This window comes from Ascaphus truei, chromosome 2 (assembly GCF_040206685.1).
Source record: "Ascaphus truei isolate aAscTru1 chromosome 2, aAscTru1.hap1, whole genome shotgun sequence".
NCBI lineage: Eukaryota > Metazoa > Chordata > Amphibia > Anura > Ascaphidae > Ascaphus > Ascaphus truei.
In genome coordinates, this window is record NC_134484.1 from 92,761,609 (window position 1) to 92,771,308 (window position 9,700).

At 43.2% G+C, this 9,700-nt stretch overlaps 1 long non-coding RNA gene across 1 annotated transcript in view; it reads left to right on the forward strand.

The window, feature by feature from the left end:
• The first annotated feature begins 263 nt into the window (after positions 1 to 263).
• Positions 264 to 9,700, forward strand: part of LOC142488539 (uncharacterized) — a 60,258-nt gene continuing 50,821 nt past the window's right edge. Inside the window, exon 1 of the long non-coding RNA XR_012799481.1 lies at positions 264 to 409. This is a non-coding gene — a long non-coding RNA (uncharacterized LOC142488539). The remainder of the gene's footprint in view (positions 410 to 9,700) is intronic.

Sequence of the window (9,700 nt, forward strand, 5' to 3'; positions counted from 1 at the left end):
CCCCAATAAGGGATAAAGATCCGGGGGGGGGGGGGTGAGGCTTGGAGCCTGATAGAGATAGTCGTGTTTAGCTGAAGTTCCCTGATATTGATATCTGTTTGAAAGTAATCCTAGCCCAAATTCAGTTAAATTACAAAAAAAAATTGTTAAAGGCAAATAGCCCAAGAAAGAGTGATAATTTTGAGCCCAAGATCGAGCTTAATTGACATTATTCAGCATTAAAACACGAAAATTGTGGCTTCGGGCTTGGCTTGGGGTCTAGGAGATAGGGGCCACGCTCCTTGTTCCCAGATTGCAGAGACCTGCTTGCAACTATAGGTTGTCTAAACCGCCTCCCCCTTGCCAGAATGGGATTACTGAGCAGCCGCGGAGGCGATTACCGGAGGTCAGGTGCGGAACAATAAAAACAGTGAGTGGCTGTTTCCCCTTACCCGCTCAGATTATCCAAAGAGCAATCAATACTCTCAGCAAGTTCCCCCATGTCGGAGGACCCACATTGCATGTACTAAATAAATATATAAAGCATTATAATGGAAAAATAAGCGGAGCGGAGAGCTGACATCCGTTCATGGCGGGCGTGGGGGAGACGGAGTGGCCATCTTGCCCCCAGCTGCAGCGGTGCCGGTGTAATCAGGGAGGCTCGAAGCCGTGGTGGGGACTTGGGAGGATAGGTGAAGCCTTCTCTGTGTACAGGGTCTCCGACGGAGTAGAGAAGTGGCGCGCGATCGGTAGCGGCCTGACCGGCTCATGGAGGTCTAAAGGGGAGGTGGCCATCTTACTTTAAGGGTCCCGCTGGTTGCTATTTGTGCTGCGCGGCGGTGATACGGAAGACGTCGCTCCTTCCCTGGGGGATTGGACCCTACCGAGGTGCTGTGAGAGCACGGTGGAGTCTCCTCTCCAGGCAGACGAGATTTCATCTGGAGGGCTGGGGAAGCGTGTGAGCCCCATTTAGAGCGCTCCCTCGTCTGCTCCAAACACAAGATGGCCGCCGGTGCCAGAGGAGGAGAGGAAACGCAGGGGAGAGAGAAGTAGCTGCTGCTCCAGGGAAGACAGAAGGGGAGGCTGGAGAGTAAACTGCAGAGAGCAAGCAGTAGAAGGGGTACATGCACAATGGAGATTGATGTATAACCTGACAGCTCCGATATGACATAATTATAAGAAAACATAATTAAAAGCAAACTAATAGACAGCTCAAACATAAATACAGATAATTAAATCACCCACAATGCCCACAAGAGCCCAGGGGAAGAAGAAATCGCCAGACCTGGTAAGCTATTTCGGCACATAGATATCAGCGAGACAGGCGCAATGGCTGATACAGAACGGATGATCTGGAAAATAAACTGGATGGGGCCATCAAAGCCCTCAATACAAATATTAAAACAACAACATTCTTAAAAAAAACGATTACGGAATTGACAGAGTGGCAGCAATGCTCAGAGAATAGGTACAGACGCAATAATATTAGAATAAGAGGGGTACCATAGTCAATCACAGATGTCGACGAGTTCATCTCAAATTGGCTGTCATCCATGATGCCAGACAAATCTGAAGCTGAGTTGGAGTTGGATCGTTGCCATAGAGCTCTGAGAAGTAGACCGGAACAAGGAGACTCCCCAAGGGATATCATCCTTCGCTTCAACCATTACAAAATTATGGAAACCCTTAGCAACATCACCTGTAACTTAAAAGACATCACCTTTGAAAAAATAAAGATCCAGGTGTTTCAGGAACTCTCGCCTACTACTAAGGCGTCTAAGAAGGGATATGATAAATAAATACAAATATATTCGGGGACAGTACAAGGAGCTTTCAAATTAACTATTCATCCCAAGGGCATTGCAAAGGACTCGGGGGCATCCCTTTTAGGTTGGAGGAAAGGAGATTTCACCAGAAACAAAGGAAAGGGTTCTTTACAGTAAGGGCAGTTAAAATGTGGAATTCATTACCCATGGAGACTGTGATGGCAGACATAATAAATCTGTTTAAAAAAAGGTTGGACATCTTTTTAGAAAGGAAAGGTATACAGGGATATACCAAATAAGTAAACATGGAAAGAATGTTGATCCAAGGATTAATCCGATTGCCAATTCTTGGAGTCAGGAAGGAATTTATTTTTCCCCTTATGAGATATCATTGGATGATATAACACTGGGGTTTTTTGTTTGCCTTCCTCTGGATCAATAACCAAGTATAGATATAGGCTAAAGTATCTGTTGTCTAAATTTAGCATAGGTTGAACTTGATGTACGTACGTCTTTTTTTCAACCTCATCTACTATGTAACTACTCTCAATAGGTGCCGCAGGCTACATCCTATCACAAAAATCTTAAGAGACAAGGGAGTGCGATATCGTTGGATGTTCCCCTTTGGCCTACTGGTTATTAAAAATGCCAGGGCAAATGTGCTGAGGGAGTTGTCCAAGGGTGAGGAATTTTTAAAGCCGCAATAACAGTCACTCACCAAGAAACAGATGAGGAACCTGTTCTGGAACAGTCTTGGCACGAGAGGAGAAAATCCCAGTGTGGCAGTCAGGATATAGTTGTCAATTAAGCCTGCTTGCGCATTTGTTGCAAAAACTGTATTGATTAGCAACACTCCCAAAAGTTTCAAGACACAAGCAGACTTTATTCATTCACATAAAGACTTCATACTTAGGCTTACCTGGTGCCCTGGTCCGGCTTGTATAAAGAAAGAAGGCCCAACACTGTCCCCAGTGATCAAGATGGCAGGAGTGACCTGGAAACTGTGGAACAACCCCCAGTTGGAAGGAAAGGAGGACAAGACTAGATGAATAGGACTAACCCATTAAAGGTAGAGACTGCGGGTACAGAGAGTACAGCGCGAGCTGGTAAGTAGAGAAGGGGAACAGGTACATCCACCAGATGGACAAGATGAGATGGACCCTAGTAGACTCCCGCCACAGAGTCTAGAGGTACGCAAATAGACTGGGGCCCCTTGGGAGGTGTGGGGGAGGATTGAGACTTTGGATTAAGGATTGGGATTAGTGTACTCCAGTGGGGTTACAATAGGGGCAACAGAATAATTGAGACATAATAGGCCTGCAGGGGATAGATGAGTTCCAATATACGGAGCTGGATGAGACAGGGATCACACACAGTGGACATCATAATGGGGTGGTTAATTATGGGTCCCTGGACTGAGTTATAAGGAACTAAATAGATGTAGACCACAGATCATTTTAAGAAAGAAGGTTGATGCACATTGACATGGGGTAGGCCATAATAAAGTTTAGCATCTTCTCTTGTGGTTCTTTAATGCTTAGTGTAATACAAAATCACACAGGAGGGGGGTGTTGTTGACAATATCAGTACTATTTTGGTTGTTGTTTTGAAATTTGCTTGTTTGCATTGTTGTTTCACTAGGTTAAGAATGTACATATGTGTTTTCTTTTATTAATGGAAAGAGTTAAGGAGAGATTGGGTAGAGGAATCATTTTCACTCTCGCCCACATGCAACCTCTTAGTGGCGGGGAGAGTTCAGTTCCAGCCACAGTTCATTCCCTTGGAAACCTGGGCACACAGTTGGTTCAGGACACTGGCCTGATAATTTTGATGGGCCGGTAGACAGGTTTTACCCAAGGGCAATCGGGTTGAGGGTTCTACTGACCTTCAAAAACCAGAGGATTGTTAAGGTTTCCATAATTTGTTCAGACTCTGGAGTTCCAGAGAATGTTTCCCCCCTTCCCATCCTCACCTTTCCTATCCTGAGCCCAAAGGGGGAGATCAGGTGTCTCCCTATCTCAAGGGTTCGGGATCATTCTCTGTGCGGTTACAGGAGGATTTCAACAGATGTGAGAAGCAGTTCCTTAAGTTGTAAAATATGTCGGTAACAATATTATCACATAATGTGAAGGGATTTAATAGTCCCATCAAAAGATGGCTGGAAATGTCCGATTATGAAAGCAAGAAAGCAGATTTGATATTACTTCAGGACACTCATTTTAGTAAGACAAGCGCACCAAAATATTTTGATAAACATTCCCGACAATTCTTTCTAGTGTCAGCCCAGAATAAAAAGAAAGGGGTAGTAATTCTGATCAACAATAGATTCCCATGAGTGGTAGAGTAGACTCGGAAAGATAAAGATGGTAGATATTTAATTTTGATAAGAACAATAAGGGGTCAGGTCATTACCATCGCTAATGTCTATGCCCCTAGTGAATATGACCCCCTCTTCTTCCTTAATTTTTTGCTGTACAGGCAGTCCTCGATTATCCAACAGAATCCGTTGGATAGTGAAACCGTTGTAAAGTGAGTCTCATGCTAATCAGTGCCGGTGAGTGTTAGATAACGCATTCAGGTGTCGAAAAACATCCGATAGGGTTGCATTTAAAAGCATTGGATATGCCATTCATTGTAAAGGGAAACGTTGGATAGCGAGGACTACCTGCATTACATAAAATAATGAAAGGCAACATCATTCTAGCAGGAGATTTTAATACAGTGCTGAACCCTGAATTGGACAAATCCAGTCACCCTAAATTCATAAGAAAAGAATAGACTTTCACTGCTAAAGGGACTTAAAGAGTCTAATCTGACAGATATATAGCGAGAGCTCCACCCAGTGGATAAGGAATATACGTTTTTCTCCAACCCACACCTGAGTTATGGTAGAATAGATTACTTCCTTTTTTCTAGCAGATTGGTTCTAAAGGTTGCGGAGGCCAAAATCCACGATATTTCGTGGTCTGATCAAGCACCAATAGAGCTCAGGTGCACCAGTCTGGACATGGACAGACCGGGAGCAAATTGGAAGCTAAATGAAGCACTCTTAAAGAACCTGGAGGTCTTGATAAAAAGTCAACAATGAAATAGAGCAATTCTTTAAACTTAATAAGGGAAGTGTGAACTCTCAGACGATATTATGGGAGGCTCACAAAGCGACCCTTAGGGGTTCACTCATCAGCATTGCAGCTGGGAGAAAAAAAGAAAGAGTTAAAAAAATTCTAGAATTACAAGTGCAATTATTGTATCTCTCAAAGGAACATAAAAAAGGAGGCAAACCTGAAACTCTTTAGAAATTAAACGATATCAAAATTGAGTTAAATTTACTCCTAACCTCCCAGGCGGAAAATGCACTGAGTTGGTCCAAGAGGAAATGTTACGAAAAAGCGAACAAGCCAGATACTTTATTGTCAACAAAACTCAGAAATAGCTCAATTTGTATATCCAAAATATCCGTTGCAAAGGGGGAGGATTAACCTCAAACCCTAAACTAATAGTAGACGAATTAAAAAAATTCTATGAATAATTATATGATGGGAAAAAGTAATCCACAACACCAAAACAAACATGGCCCTAGAAGATTTTTTGGCAGAAGCGGATTTGCCGAGACTTGGGGAGGAGGAGGGAATCACTTGCAGGGGAGTTCACACTTGAAGAAGTCATCCAGGCAATGAAGAATGAAGAAGTCATCCAGGCAAGGCTCGAGGGCCGGATGGTTTTTACAAATCTATATTATAAAAAGTTTGTTGTCCTTCTGGCCTCACAATTACTCTGTATGTATAACACAATATTAGATGGGGCTTCCTTCTTGGAACAAATGCTCAGAGCGTCAATATCCCTGATACATACGTAAGAAGTGTAAAGACTCGACTAATTGCAGGAGCTACTGACCAATCTCTCTTATTAATTCAGACATCAAAATGTATTCAAAATTAATAGGCAGGATTCTGCCCAGATTGGTTCATCCGGATCAGGTTGGCTTCATAGCAGGACGGCAAGCAGCAGATAACACTAGACGCATCATAAACAGACATAATTGAGTTGGCAAACATTAAACAGATTCCTGTTATGGTCTTAAGCCTGGACGCGGAAAAAATATTCCATAGAATAGATTGGTCGTGTCTTAATCCCACGCTTGGAGCATTTGGATTTGGGAATAGAATTAAGCAAGCCATTGCAGCACTATAAATCCTGTGGCAAAAGTGGTTCATCAGGGATTCCCGTCAGACCTCTTTAAGATAAGAAGCGGCATGAGGCAAGGTTGCTCGCTCTCACCTCTGCTATTTGCTATGTGCATGAAGCCCCTGGCCGTATGAATTTGGAAAAGCCTAGACATTTCAGGGCTCCAAAGTAAAAGGAACAAACACATAAGATTGCCCTATATGCGGATGATGTATTGAAGATCTTGTTGAGGCTCCTCAACTCCTTACCCAATCTATTTATCTTATTAGGTTCCTTCCAGCAAATTTCAGGGTTTAAAATTAATAATGATAAATCAGATGCACTAAACATTAATATTCCAAAGGACCAGGAGAAGCTGATATCAATTAACTTTAATTTCAAATGGCAGCCACATACTATTAAGTATTTGAGAGTTTCCCTCACTAGGGACTACAAGTCTCTATACCAGGCAAACTATCCCAAATTAATTTGAGTCTTACGGGAGTATATAAAAAGCTGGGCCACATACAATATTTCCTGGAAGGTACAATTCATTGTATCAAGATGAATCTTCTTCCAAGCATGTTGTATTTGTTCCAGACGCTCCCGGCCCCACTACGGTCAAAATACATCCTCTCTCTACAATCCCTAATTACTAAATTCATTTGGAACTTAAAAAAAAACAAGAATCAAGAGGGGGATCATCAAAAGACCTACATTAGAGGGAGGCCTAGCGGTACCTTGCTTGATATCGTATTATAAGGCAGCGCAACTACTGTAAGGCTAAGGCCCCGGTAACTCCGCTGCAACGTGCGCCTGCGAGATTGGCGGCACATGCAGCCGATTCCCCGGTCTGCAGCTCACTGCAGGAAGAGAGACCGGGGGGGGGCGTGGTGGGGGTGCGGCCATGACATCACCCGGCAGGTTCACCCTCTTGGCTGAACCGCCGGGGGCGTGGCTTATCACTTCGTCGCGAGTCCTGCTCTCAATTCTATTGAGAGCAGGAGCAACTCTCGCACCAGCGCAGCGGGCCCGGCACCATTGAGGGGAGGGCTCTCATCCGTGCAGCGTTTGCCACAGCGGGCGCTGCAGTAGGCAGCGGGGGCAAGGCCTAAGCCAAATTTCACAATGACATTCCAAACCCAGCTGGAAAAGATGGGTCGAATTGGAACAGGAGATATGTGCTACTTGTGACATAGGCAATTTAATCTGGTCAAAAAAGTAAATACTAAAATCGATCAAGGTGTCGCTTTCCACGATGACCAACTCGGTGGAGGTCTGGGTAACCACTAAATTTAAGTGTGGATAAAATTTCCTCTAGGGGGACGCTGATGACACCCATATTCGACAACATCGATTTTGCACCCGATCTGAACGGTAAAGACTTTGCAATTTGGAAACAAAAAGCAATCTTAAGACTTTGGGATCTGGAGAGGATTGGAAAAATATAAAAACTTTTGAGCAAATTAGATCAGAAAAAGAAATCCCCCACTCCGAATTTTTTAGATACCTCCAGATTAGAGCTTTCTACACCAAATTATCACCATCCCCCCATTATCAAATTTTGAAAAACTCTGTTTAATCATGACAGATACTAGGGGACTAACATCTCAAATGTATAGGGAAGTGATCTGTTCTGGCCCAGGGTATACTCAGAGACCATCCTTCATATCTCATTCGGAGACGGACTTAGGAGAGACATTAGAAGATGAGAAGTGGGATGAAATATTTCTAGCAGCCGCGAAACGTTCAATTTGTACCTCACTGATGGAGAATGCCTATAAAGTAATGATGAGGTGGTACCTCACCCCATTAAAATTGTCAACATTTGTGAAAGGCTACTCCCAATTGTGTCCTAAACAATGCAGAGAGCAAGCAAACATGTTATACATGCTGTGGTCTTTCCCTCGAATATCTCCCACTTGGGTGAAAATTCAGGATTGGTTACATATTGGGGATATTGGACTTCGAAATCCCATTGGACCCCTACCATGGTTAGCAAATTCGGAAATCCCAGGGGTGAGCATGGCCACAATATTGCTACAATAGTATCAGGTGCATTCTCATCCGGTGGGGACTGGTGATTGGATTATGTTGTTGGTTGGGCAAGAACCCACCCCTCACGAGGGCGGTTGTGGAGCTGCACGGAGAAGAGATAATAAGATAGAGAGAGAGCGTTGTGATACAAACCATACAAATGCAAGACAGAAGCAGAGATGATCCCTACCCCCTCCCTCCCCACTCCCCTCCTTTCCCTCAGGTTGTGTTTCTCTTCTTTTTCTTTTATACCATGCCTCTTAAGTCACGTTTATGTTTACTACCTTGTCTATTTGAACACTATGAACATTATGTATTGCCTCATGGATGATGTTCAGAGCAATGTTCATGTTGTGTAAACTGTATTCTGAAAATGAAAATATAAAAATTGAAGTTGGAAAAAAAAATAAAAGATCCAGGGGAGGTTCTGCAAGCAAAGCCAGGTGCAGATCACCTGACCTTAAAGCTGCAGTTCAGTGAATATCCTGCATGTGTGTTTTTTTTAATAAATCAGTTCTGTACTGTGAGAAAATACTTGTAGCATTTTCTTTTTTAAAAAACAACAACTTTGAAAGACAATTTTTTATGTATTCTAATGTAACGAGCATTTTTGTTTCTATAGCAACCCTTTAAAATGGCACAACCCCTTCCTTTAATGTAACAGGCTCTGGCACACCCCTTTGTGAGTCCTGCCCCCTCCACAGCTGTGCACGTGCATGAGCACAAATGTATCAGTCATTGCCTGGTCACATGATCTTCCCCACAGAACTGACAGCAGCAGCAGAAAAGGAGAGTAGCTCAGAATTAATTAATTAAACCTTATTCCATTGCACGTGTGTAGTTAATGTTAAATATTAACAACTCATTTAAAATCAAATCTGTATATAATACTGTAAACAATATGTATATTTAATTTTATGTGAATGTGTACAATTCAATGTGTGTTATTAAAATTAATAATGGCTTGTTCTTGTATAGCGCTGCTAGTTTTACATAGCACTTTACAGAGACATTTTGCAGGCACAGGACCCTGCAGAGCTTAGGTGTGTATGTATGTGTTTGTATGATATAGATATATATGCACACGCATTGCACACATATACATGCACACACGTATACATGCGCACACGCACACATATACATGCGCACACGCACACATATACACAAACATGCGCTCACGCACACATACATGCGCATACGCGCACATGCACACATACATGCGCACATGCACACATACATGCGCACACGCACACATACATGCGCACATATACACGCACACAAACATGCGCACACGCACGCATAAACATGCGCACACGCACACATAAACATGCGCACATGCACACATATACATGTGCACACACAAACACATACATGCGCACATATACACGCACAAACATGTGCACACGCACACATAAACATGCACACATACAGTATACATGCACACACGTATACATGCGCACATGCACACATATACACACACACACGCAAACATGCGCACACGCACATATATACACACACACAAACATGCACACACGTATACATGCGTACACGCACACATTTACATGCGCACACGCACATATACACACACACAAACATGCACACACGCACATACATGCGCACACGCACACATGTACATGCCCACAAGCACACAGATACACACACACAAACATGCGCACATGCACATACATGCGCACATATACACGCACACAAACATGCGCACATGCACACATAAACATGCACACACGCACATGCGC